At 50.2% G+C, this 12,132-nt stretch overlaps 1 protein-coding gene and 1 long non-coding RNA gene across 2 annotated transcripts in view; one reads left to right on the top strand and one right to left on the bottom strand.

Annotated features, from left to right (window-relative positions):
- Positions 1–12,132, bottom strand: part of LOC122365737 (tyrosine-protein phosphatase 99A-like) — a 76,255-nt gene that overhangs the window by 48,590 nt on the left and 15,533 nt on the right. The gene's annotated exons all lie outside the window — the stretch shown is intronic.
- LOC122365752 lies at positions 5,237–6,330 on the top strand. Its single transcript, XR_006253791.1, has 2 exons — positions 5,237–5,440; positions 5,592–6,330. It is a non-coding gene; the product is annotated as an uncharacterized LOC122365752 (long non-coding RNA).

Genomic DNA, 12,132 nt, shown 5'->3' with positions numbered 1-12,132 from the left:
CCTATGGCGTCGACCCCTATCACCCCTCCCTGGATCCGCCCCTGCGCTCCGACCCGCAGTCAATCGGAGGCGCGCGGAGGGCACCGGACAAAACAAAATCGCCGGCCGACCCGCGGACCCACCGCTGGGGGGGGGGGGGGGGGCGCTCTTTGTGATGCAGACGAGCCGCGGCCCGACCGCACCGTCAGCCAAATCGTACAATCAATTGGCTCGTTCTGACCGCATCCGGTGCAGTCATCGACGACCTGTCCCTCTGTGAATGGCCGGCGGGGCGGCGGCGGGGCGCCAGTCAGTTGATATGACCGCAATCCATATGCGTTTTCCGGCGTGGCTTTATGTGCGTGAGACGGGGGCGCCGACGAGTCAGCTGGACGGAGGGTGACGGCGGCTCTCATGGCCCCGCGTGTCCCAGGGGGCCGTCGTTCTGACGTCGCTGGGACGGGAGGGTATGGAGGGGGCGGGGGGGGGGGCAGTCGACAGAGGCGTCGCAGCTTCATGCCCTGGAGCTGTCCAGGGGCGCGGGAACTACTTTCCGACTGGGGGGACACACCATAATAGAGATCAACCTAGGGTACCCCCAAATCTAGTTTTCTCACCGGTTTTAGGCCACTTGTTTTTCATCCCTCGGCTTTTTCAACAAAAAAGAAAACATTTGCAAAAAAAGTGTGGTATTCCGTCTCAAAGCTGTGGGGGCACCGCCCCCACGGCCCCAGAGTTGGGGGGGGGGGGCAAGCTGCCCCCACTGCCCCCCCGGCTCCCGCGCCTATGGAGCTGTCTGCAGCAGCCGTGGCCGCACCATTCCACTGCTATGACCGACATAAACCGCACACCGAGGCGACAACAATGCTTCATAAGGTGGCGAGCGCGGCGAGTGGCGGCGGCCGGCGGCGCGCCGACCCGTACCGCCCACTAATTACGAGCAGAACATTGGGCCGCCGAGAGCGGGCCGCAGCGCTAACTTGTGCAGACGGCGCGCATCGCACCGCCGGCCGCAACAGCTGATTGTATGCAAATGACGTCAGTGGGGCGCACGGCGAGAACGCGCCGCCCGGCCGCGTCAATTGCGCCAACACCTGCCTGCGCCAAATTTGTCCTCATTAGAGAGGTAATAGGATAAATGGCTGTGGTCGTTGCATTAAACATAAGCGTCTCGCAGGCCTGTGGACGGGGCGCTGATGTGTTGCAGAGTCTGCCCCGGGGCGGGCGAGGGGGAATGCGCCTGGACCGTATCGCAGATGGTGATGCTATAGTTCCTGGGAAGTCTCGCACCCTACTTATAGCGTCATAGCTTTTGTGCATGGTATTTTACTCGGAAAAGTACGTAAAATATGCAGGAGAAAGGTAACGATGACATGCACCTTAATTCACAAAATGTTCTGCCACGTTTCAATGGGAAGGTTGCCAAACCAAACAGCAACAGGCAGGAAGCAGGAACAGCAGGAAGAAATTACATGAATCCATGAGCGATTGACAGTGTGAGACGCACATTCACTTGGCTAATCTGTAACACTGGCCAGGCGGTAAGGTATGGTCTTGCGTGAGATCGAGGGCGAGGCGCTCCCTGACCTGACTTGACCACTCAACGGGTCACCGCGGGAAAGGAAGCGCTAGGACGCATCTTAGTGAGAAAGGTGGCTGACATGTCAAAACGGTAGTGGCCGAATTAGGAACTCTTGCAGCACATACGTTTGTTGAGCTTTTGACCAGTCATATACGTGTATCTGTACCTACTAGGGGAGAGCGGGGAGAGTTGTATCATGTCCAAGCTGTATCAGGGCGAATTGTGCCAAACTAATCCAATAGATGGCGCTCGTGACACGACCAGCCGACGAGGTTTTCCGGCCGCCATCTTTCCCTGTTCTGTCGTGTGGCTGGGTGGACGCGTCTCGAGGTGAGAGCCGATTTTATGTTTTTTTAATGTCATTCTAAAAAAATAAGTTGCAAGAAAATGTGTGTTTTGGGCAATTAGATGTGCACGAATTTGAAAGATCTCCGTAGCGGTGGTGAGGGTAGGTTCGAAGGCTGCGTGAGTGAAAATGGATTTCTCCAGCTGTCCGCTGTTTTTGAGCACGAGGATGTTTTTTCCAAGATGGCGGCGAGGTACATGTTGTATCAGAGCCGGGTGGGGTATGTTGTAACATGTATATATGTATGTATGTATGGGCATGTTGCTTTTGATCGCGAAAGCTAAGCCCTGGCTCGCGTTTGTAGGTAGCTAGTCCATACTCGTTCCATTCAAGGGCGGATCCAGCCGGCCGTCTTGGGGGGGGGGGGGGGGGCAACCGGTTGGGACTAGCCAAACCTAGGGTACCCCCAAATCTAGTTTTCTCACCGGTTTTAGGCCACTTATTTTTCACCCTTCGCCTTTTCATCGAAAAAAAAACGAAACGAAAACATTTGCAAAAAGTGAGATATTTTGTCTCAGCTGAGTCAAGGAACTACCTTTTTGGTAACGTAGAATAAAGGCTTAAATCTTCCACATGAGCTGTGAAGCCAGGTAAAGAGGGGGATTTTTTCTTAAATGTTTTCTTCCCTTTAGTATTCCTTTGTGACCCACAACCGCTAATTCAGGGAGGGCAAGCTGCCCCGACGGTTCCTAGCCCTATGAAAAGTTGTGGGGCAGCGCCCCCACGGCCCCAGAGTTGTGGGGGCAGGCTGCCCCCACTGACCCCCAGCTCCCGCGCCCATGACCACAAAGTTCAGGCCCATGGCCCGGCGTCGAGCTCATATTCAGACTCGGCAATGTTGATGGTGTGTCCGAGTTCAGACAAGCTGAGCTTATGCTGGGTTCAGCTAGGACGATTGAAGAGGTATCCTGTTGGGCTAAATGCCGGACAATCTCAAGCTCTAATTTTGCATTTAATGCTTAATTATCCTACTATGTTGGGTGAAAACTACCCATGTGTCATTAAGTATAACTTCAAATAGTGGGTTTAGTTAGTGACATATGGTGGAGCATTAGGGGTTTTAGGGGTGCATATGCACCCCCTAACTGAATAAAGCGCCTTCTCAAAATGACGCTTGAAACACTTCAAAAACAAGTACAGGTAAGGGGAAATTGTGTCTTCCTCTGTTAACCCTCCCCCGTATAGGGGGAGGAGTCGAACAGACCCCACCCCCCTCGGTTTTTCGCGAATAACTCGTGTAAAAACGGCTAATCGCGACGAAACTTTCAGTACCCTCGAGTTAATCAATTTTGCATCTACCCTGAAACTTTGATTACCCTGACCCAAGTGACCTTTGACCTGTGACCTATTTCTCGAGACCATGTTTGGCCGGGATCGCGATTCGGCGTATGTTGGCTCGCATTAGCCGCGCGTTTGCAGTCTTTTCGTGGTTTCAAGCGTTCAAACATGTGATATGATGTTGGTCCCATGCATTTGGATGGGTTTGAAGGTCACCTGAAGATCAGGTCAGGTCATTGACCTTTGATGACCTCAGTTCACTTTTTCGAGTTTTACCTGTTTCTAGGCTAGTTTTTGGAGCTGAACTCGAATTCAGCAACCATTTGAACATTTACGAAGTACTTTTGGTGCCTTCGTAACATGTTACGAAGCTGTCAGAGGTGGTTGACAAGTACTACGAACACCCGGCAGGACCACTACTGGTTGACCTGACCCGACCTGGCCTAAATGCATGAAGACATCTTCTGGGATCAACACTAACACGATATTCGTGATCAGCACCCCGGAAAAGCTCAGCCACACTTACGACGCTCTAACAGGTCCCAATTTTCCCGACTTTTGGGTCATTGACCTCACCTGGAAGGTCAACCATGAACCAATGACCTAGGACCTTAAATTGGGTATCATCGTCTTCCTCTCGTCACGGGCAGCACGCTCGTTTTTTTTCGCGAAGCTCTAGCTCGATCAGCGGCCAAACGGCAATGGGGGCAACGCCCCCCCCCCCTATACGTTCGCGGCTGACAAAACGCCAATACGGGCGAGGTTTAAATCCATATACATTCAGGCATATGACAAGAAAGCTCCTGTTTAATAGTGTTAATGAACTATGAAGAAGCTTCAGCTATTAAGAAGCTTCTGAAATCTCTCAAGCTGAAGTTGAATATACTCAGTGTTGTTATGATCATTCCTCAGTTTTCTGACAAGAATCACACAGTTGGCCATGGCAAACGTTGAAAATACCCTTTTCTTTAAAAAAAGTGCCTCATGACAATCTTATTTTCCAACAAATTTGCAATTAAAACCAACCAGTACACAATACAGAACACGTGCCTATGAATGCGAATAACAATGTGATATCATGTCAATTTCTCCTACATGTTAACCTTCGCCGGCACAGGCCATTTTGACTCTGGTTGGCAGAGTTTTTCACGTTTGCCCCAAGGTCACTCAATCATCAAAGCAATATTTCAGTTTTTCAGCATAGGAACTTTGAGAATGTTTATTTTTTAGTTTTCTTGACTTATGTCTTGGGGGGGGGGGCAAAAGATAGTATGGCCCCCCCTTTGACCGTCTTGGGGGGGGGCATGGCCCCGTTGGCCCCCCCTTGGATCCGCCCTTGGTTCCATTTCGGCACAATGTGTTGGCTTCTTTGCTCTTAACGGGCCACTTTTGCGTCTAGTCTGTTGATGTTTCGTTCGTTTCGATGTTTCGTTCGGATTGACCTAAGTTTGGTCTAATAAAAGTGAAGCCTTTGAGCATATACATTGTATTAACCCCATTTAATGTTGTTGTTATGTTCAAAACCAGTAGCAAGCATGGGCGTAGGAACCTCACGAAAAGTGGGGGGGCCAGCGAAACTTCAATGTCACTTTGTGGGAGCCCCAATACCCCTATGAAGAAATTCTTTGCAGTTTTGTGCTCATCTCACCTTGCTGAATCATTTCCTGCTCTTAGTTTTGTATTTAAATAAAAAATAAAGATTTTACTTTAAAAAATGGCTAAAAAGTGGGGGGCCATGGCCCCCCCGGCCCCCCCTGTTCCTACGCCTATGGTAGCAAGCACACTCCTTGAAACGTGAAATAGTGATACAAATTACCCCACCATGTGATACAACTCACCCAAGCCATGGGGCAAGTTGTATCAAAAACATTGTTCTATTCGGCAGACCGTAGAAGAAAAACTGGTAGAGGTAGCGGAAAAGTTACTTTGCACAAAAAAGCAGAAGAATCAAGGAAGGAGATTGTTAGCGCCGCACGGCCCCCAGCGGCGGTGCCGTTGCGACGCCGCTCAGCGGCGGTGCCCTCCGCCTATGGTTGCTGAGCTATGTTGCTATGGTTACCGGATTGTTTGTTTTGTTTACTTTCTTTCGGCTCGATTTTGACAATGTCTGGATAGAATCTGAATAATTACGAAAGATAAAGACGAAAGATGTGATTGATGACTTGCAAAAATGTTGTTTGAGTGAAAAGGAAGAATTTTGACTATGAATTCAAGCATGAACACTGTTCGTTACGCCGGAGAGTGACAATTTGTCGGTAAGCATTAAATCGTACCAAATGTCGGATGTTATTGTGGAGCGCTTTGCTTATTATTCTGAAATTATCGTGATACGACTGAACAATGTTATGATACGGATGTATTTGTCTGGAACTTACCTTGTTTTGTTTGTGTGTATGCGTGTTTTAGTTACGGCTCAAGGCTCCTGGCTCCTGCCTCCTGTTGTACGAGGCTCTGCTGGCGGTACGCGGCTGACTCAGGCTCAGGCCGTTAGCGCTGGAAGAAGGAGGAGGAATGGAGGAGAAAATATAGAGGACTGAGAGCCCGTGAACGACGTTTCTTTTGACGGCGCGCGAACATTAGTAACGACAAATTTCAAGAAAGCGACTTCAAGAACGGCAGCGGAAACGGCGAGTTCTCCTGCGCCATCAGACTTCAAGTTCTACAACGCGATAAGTGCCACAATGCCACTAGTTTCAGCAGCTTGCTTTGATGCTGTCGCCATTTGCGCATTGCATTGCCTACCAGATAAACTCTTGCTTTGAAAAACACTATTCGTCAGTGTTAATGTTCGTGGAACATTCGCGTTTGTTGACTGTTGCCGTTGGTACGACTGGCAGCCTGCACCGACTGCACCAGAAGTACGAGTGTACCATTGGTACTAAATGGTACTGATGATCAGTGTTGCCATGTTGAACTGTTGCCATTGGTACAAGTGCAGTGTACCCATGTTGTGCATAGAACGGTGTTGCCGTTGGTACGTTTTGCAGCATGGCCAGATATAACCTGATCGACGCATGTTGTGTACGGTACGGTGCTGCCTTACATTTTGCCGCCAGGGAATGTGAACTTTGATGATAGGCTTGATTTGGTACAACATGATGTTGCCTTGGTACGTTTCACAGCCAGGCAATATGAGCTTTGACAATGGGTTTGTTTTGGTACCATATGATGCTGCCATTGGTAGGTACATTTGACAGTCAGACGATTTGAACATTGACAGTTATATGCTTCTTGGGTACAATATGGTACTGCCATTGGTACATTTCGCGGAACATTGACACGAGATGCACCCGACTATGACAGCTGCTGTTTATCAGTGCTGAACACATTTGGCATTACGCTTTCACATGCACATACGTATATTAACATACATCAGCCATGGACATTGACATCGAGAAACTGGTAGTGCGGGACCTGAAGCGTGAACTGGACGCCCGCGGAGAAGATTCCAGAGGGACCAAAGCTGTTCTGAAGGAGCGGTTGGCGCAAGTTCTGAGAGAAGAGGCGTGCTACAAGAAAGCGGTGATGCCCGATGAAGATGCAAGAAGTCAAGCCGATGTTGATCCAGAGACGATCGCAAGAAAGGAAGCGTTTCAGATGGACGTAAGAAGTCACGATGGTACTGATGCAAGATCAGTCAAGTCTACGTCCAGCAGAGCATCTGTCACGTCACAGAGAGCTACTGAAGCGGCCAGATTAGCCGGGCTGAAGGCGAAGATGAATGCATTGAAGCAGAAACATGAACTTGAGGAACAGATAGAAAACTTGCGCAGAAAACAAGAGGAAGTGCAACTGCTGGCTGAACTAAAGGAGTGTGAAGCCAAAGAAGCTGTGCTGGCACGATTTGAAGCACTTGAACGTGAAGAAGACGATGAAGTTGGAAATGAACATAAGCAAGATGATGAAACACATGAAAGTGAACAAGATGAAATGAAACATGACAAGAAACAAGACAAAGAAACGAAAGAAGACAGACATGCAGGTGCAGGAAGAGCATCTCATGACAAGTCGGCTGGCTCAGTTCAGCAAATGGATCTCAACACAACGGACAGGCTGGTGATGAGAAGAATCGGACTTCAGTCATTGGAGTTACGTGCGTTTGATGGAACCGAAGAAGACTTTCTACCATTCATCACAGCTTTCCAGTCTAACATTGCATGTAGGCTGGACAGGGAAGAAGAGAAGCTGATGTACCTGTTGCAGCTGACCAAAGGTAAGCCTCATGACATTGTAGCCACCTGCGTCTACCTGGGTGATGATGGTTACAGTGAAGCTATTCGTCTACTCAAGGTGAGATATGACAATGCGATGAAGTCCAGAGCATCAGTGATCGAGAAGATTCAAAACTACCCGCGCGTGAGATATGAAGATGTGAACGGCCTTGATGACTACTCAGTGTTTCTGCGAGGTGCTCTCAACGCTCTTCACTCACCTGCTCTGGCAGACAGTGGGTTTGATTCATGGATGATCTGCCAGGCCATTCAGAAGACGCCGTGGGTCGCTGATCGCTGGCGCAGAGCGGTCGACAGGATCGAACAGGATCAGAGACGAGACAGAAGAGAAGACGGAGAAAGGAAGAGGACTGACCAGAGGCAGGTCAGTTTCAGAGACTTCGTCGAGTTCATCGAATCAGAAGCAAGAATCGCGTCAAACCCTGTCTATGGAAGACATGTGCTCAGTGCTCAAGAGAAGAAGGACACGCGACCACAAGCCACGACCGTGCAGAAAGCACAGCAGCCTGCAAGAAAGGAGATGAAGAATCGGGAGCATCAGCTCCGCCAAGAACGAAGAAGTCGAGCTTACGCAAGCAACATGAAGCAACCGGCCAAGTGTGCCTACTGCGAGCATCCTCATGACCTGGAGACTTGCAGAGCTTTCGGGGCGAAGACTGAGGAAGAGAAGACTGACTACATACGTCAACATGGACTATGTTTCGGCTGCTTACAGGAAGGACATATCTCCAAGAACTGTCAGAAACGAAGCCGCTGTAAGAAGTGCGAGAAGTCGCATCCTACAAGTATGCACAGAGATGCGCTGCCCAACGCCAACGTCGTGACGGCAGGACATGTGTCACAAGAGTGTGAAGGCGGTGGAAAGCTGCAGGTGCTTCCAGTATCAGCCAACGTCAAGGAACGGTCCGTGCTGACTGGAGCCTTCATAGATCCTGGCAGTACGCACTCATTCATCTCACGTAAGCTGGCAAGTCAGTTAGGCATTCAACCAGACGAGAAGACATATGTAGTCATGTCCACCATCAATGGAGAGCGAAGAATGAAGACCTCGTTGGTCACTGGTGTCAGTATTGGAACTGAAGATGGTGGCAACCAAGTTGAACTTCCAGCGTTGTATGTTCTAGAGCACATACCGGTGGAAAAGCAAGACATCGTACGACAAGAAGACATCAGCAAGTGGCCACATCTCCGACAACGTGGAGTTGAAGCTGGTTTTACTAAGAAGACGACATCAAGAGAGATCGGCCTGCTCATCGGTGCAAACGCCAGCGTGGTGTCAGAACCATTGGAAGTGGTGAGCTGCCCAGGCCAGAAGGGCCCCTACGCCGTCAGAACCAGATACGGTTGGCTGGTCTGTGGCGTTGAGGGGAAGAGGGGACCAGGTGCACACGTCGCGCGTGTCAACCGCATCAAGATGCTGGAAGATCCCGAGCTCGAGTTCCTTGACAGCCATGATAGTCGCAGAGGCTACTCAGTCGAGGACGTCAAGTGGTGCCTCAAGGTGGAAGATACATGCAAGAAGGACGGAGAGAAGTACGAAATCGGTCTGCCATTCCGAGATGCGAAACCCGATCTGCCAGACAACAGAGTGATGGCAGCAAGACGACTGGAATCACTGAGAAGAAAGTTCGAGAAGGATCCAAGATATGCAGCTGACTACAAGGAGCAGATGAAGAAGCTTCTGGATGAAGGATATGCTGAGGAAGCAGCACCAGACTCAGAAGAAGGAAAGGAAGAGCGCTGGTATATCCCGCACCATGGGGTGTATCACCCGACCAAAAACAAGCTTAGAGTAGTTTTTGATTGCAGCGCGTCATACAATGGAGTGAGTCTAAATGACGTACTCATGCAAGGCCCGAACCTGACGAACTCCCTGGTGGACGTGCTAGTCCGCTTCCGACAAGAGACGGTAGCCTTTACCGGTGACATCGAGTCCATGTTTCTTCAGGTGATGGTACCGGAGAGCGACAGGAACTATCTGAGCTTCCTGTGGTGGCCAGAAGGCGACACTTCTTCAACACCACGTGTCTTCAGGATGACAAGACATCTGTTCGGAGCGACATCCAGTCCCAGTTGCGCGAACTACGCTCTTCATCGGACGGCAGAAGACTTCGGCACAGGATACACCCCCGAAGTGAAGAAGACACTGCAAAGAAGTTTCTATGTGGATGACGTATGCCAATCGACGACGTCAGAAGCCTCCGCTGCGAAGATGGCGCAGGACCTGAAGCAGCTGTGCAGCATGGGTGGCTTCCGACTCACGAAGTTCAACTCCAACAGCACCGAAGTTCTGAGAGCGCTATCAGAAGATGACAAGGGAAAGACTGAAACTCACCTTGGACAGGAAACCTCTTCAAGCGAGAGAGTCTTAGGTGTACTCTGGGATACTCACAGGGATGAGCTTGGATTCAGCATCGACGTAGACGCTCTCAACAGAAGACCACGTACTCGACGCGGAATACTCTCCGCGACCGCAGCCTGTTACGACCCGTTAGGCCTGGCTGCTCCTCGCGTTCTTCAAGGACGGATGATTCTTCAGGAACTGACGCGTCTACGAACCGGCTGGGACGATGACATTCCCAATGAAGTTGAAGAAGAATGGAACAGATGGCTGAGTGGGTTGAAGTCCCTGCCAGACGTTCGCGTGCCAAGATGTTATGATCCGTATGGCATAAGTGCCGCGGATGCAGTGAGTCTGCACCACTTCAGTGACGCCAGTCTGAAGGGCTATGGCACCGCGTCATACATACGCACTGTGCGCGGAGATGGTGAAGTGTTCTGTTCCCTGGTTCTTAGCCGAGGCCGAGTCGCTCCGCTCAAAGCGATTACGGTCCCGCGTCTTGAACTAGCCGCAGCCAAGCTTGCCGTAGACGTGAACCAAGAGCTCTTGCGAGCACTGGACATGAGGATCCATGACGTCACCTTTTGGACGGATAGCACGACCGTGTTGCGTTACATCGAGAACGAGACCTCGCGCTATCACATCTATGTGGCGAATCGACTTGCTGCGATACACGCTGGATCGAAGAACGAACAGTGGCGGTACGTACCCTCGTCGCTGAATCCTGCTGACATGGTTTCAAGAGGAGTACTGCAAGACAGCGACATGTGGTACAACGGCCCGCCATTTCTCAGGAGCTCACAGGAGAATTGGCCAAGGTCTCCGTGCGTCGGTGAGATTCACCCGGATGACCCGGAAGTGAAGCAAGCGAAGACAAGTTCGGCAGCTGTCGTTGTGCAGAACGAGAAGGCTGACAACTCCAGCGCCAATCCCATCGATCGTCTGATTGAATATCATTCGTCATGGAAGAGACTCACGAGAGCGGTGGCATGGATCCGCCGAACGATCAAGACTCTGCAGCTGAAGGCCAGAGACGAGCAGGGAGCCTCGAATGTGAGGGAGCTCACTCCTGCTGACATAGAAGATGCCGAGAGGATCATCGTGAAGCATGTTCAGAAAACTCATTTTCTGCAAGAACTGACTGACCTGGGAGTGGGACGTGAGGTGCGATGTGCCAGTCGTCTGTCGCGGCTGAGCCCATTCGTGGAGGACGGTCTCATCAGGATGCGCGGACGCTTGATGAACTCTGCGTTGGACTGGGCTGCCAAACATCCTCTGATTCTCCCAGACAAGGACAAGGTAACTGACCTGATCATCGCTGATCGTCACGAGAGGGCAGGACACGAAGGACGCCAGTATGTTCTTTCTGAACTCAGGACTCGATACTGGGTACTGAAAGGGAACAGCGCAGTACGACGGTGTTTGCACAGATGTGTGAAGTGCAGAAGACGACAGCGCCCAGTTGAGGGACAGAAGATGGCAGACTTGCCACAGGATCGTGTAGAGGAGGCCACTCACCCGTTCAGTAACACTGGTGTAGATTACTTCGGGCCGCTATACGCCAAGAGAGGTAGAGGTCAGGTGAAGAAGTTTGGAGTCATTTTCACATGCCTCAGCACGAGAGCCGTGCATCTCGAGCTCGCAGACAACCTTTCTGCGGACTCATTCATTTGTGCCTTGCGCCGCTTCATTGCAAGACGCGGGAACGTTCGCCTGATGCGTTCCGACAGGGGAACGAACTTCACAGCAGCAGACAAGCAGGGCTGGGAAAAATGCTGAATCTGCTACATACCAGATATTACGAGAAACTCTTATTAGCTACATTGCCACAAATGTTCCTCACATCATTTCTGCTAAAGAAAATGATTTTACAAGTCAATAGAAATTCTGGACAGAACTTTCCGCACTACCATTTTCTACCTTTTCTCAAAGTGAGCTTTAAATGCTTTGATTTAGTTGGCTGCACGCACAAAAAAGATACAGTGTCTTGCTTCTGCCCCCTGTGAATGTTCTTTTTCTTATTTCTTACTCTTTGTAGGAAGCATACAAATACCAAAATAAGGTGCTGTGGGGTTTTCTCAGGGCAAGTTCCAGCACCCCCCGGAGCACCAGGAAGCTCCAGTGAGCCCTAGAATTTTCCTATCAGCATCCCAGCACCTTTAGGATTCAGAAGGTATTAGCCTACTCAGGCAGAAAGTATTTGAAAGAAATCAGGTTGATTTGGCTAATCAGTCTGGTCAACAATTTACAATCATTGTGCATGCCGAACCCGCTGTACAAATGTTGCCAGTTGTCACCTATCAAGGTTTAGAGGTAACATAATAATTGAACATTAAAGAAGTAAATAAAATATTCTTTTCTGGGCGTTACTTGA

Source organism: Amphibalanus amphitrite, unplaced genomic scaffold, assembly GCF_019059575.1.
Source record: "Amphibalanus amphitrite isolate SeventyFive unplaced genomic scaffold, NRLGWU_Aamphi_draft 000028F_arrow, whole genome shotgun sequence".
Lineage (NCBI taxonomy): Eukaryota > Metazoa > Arthropoda > Thecostraca > Balanomorpha > Balanidae > Amphibalanus > Amphibalanus amphitrite.
Note: the sequence above shows the minus strand (reverse complement) of the source record. Positions and strands in the feature narration are given on the sequence as shown.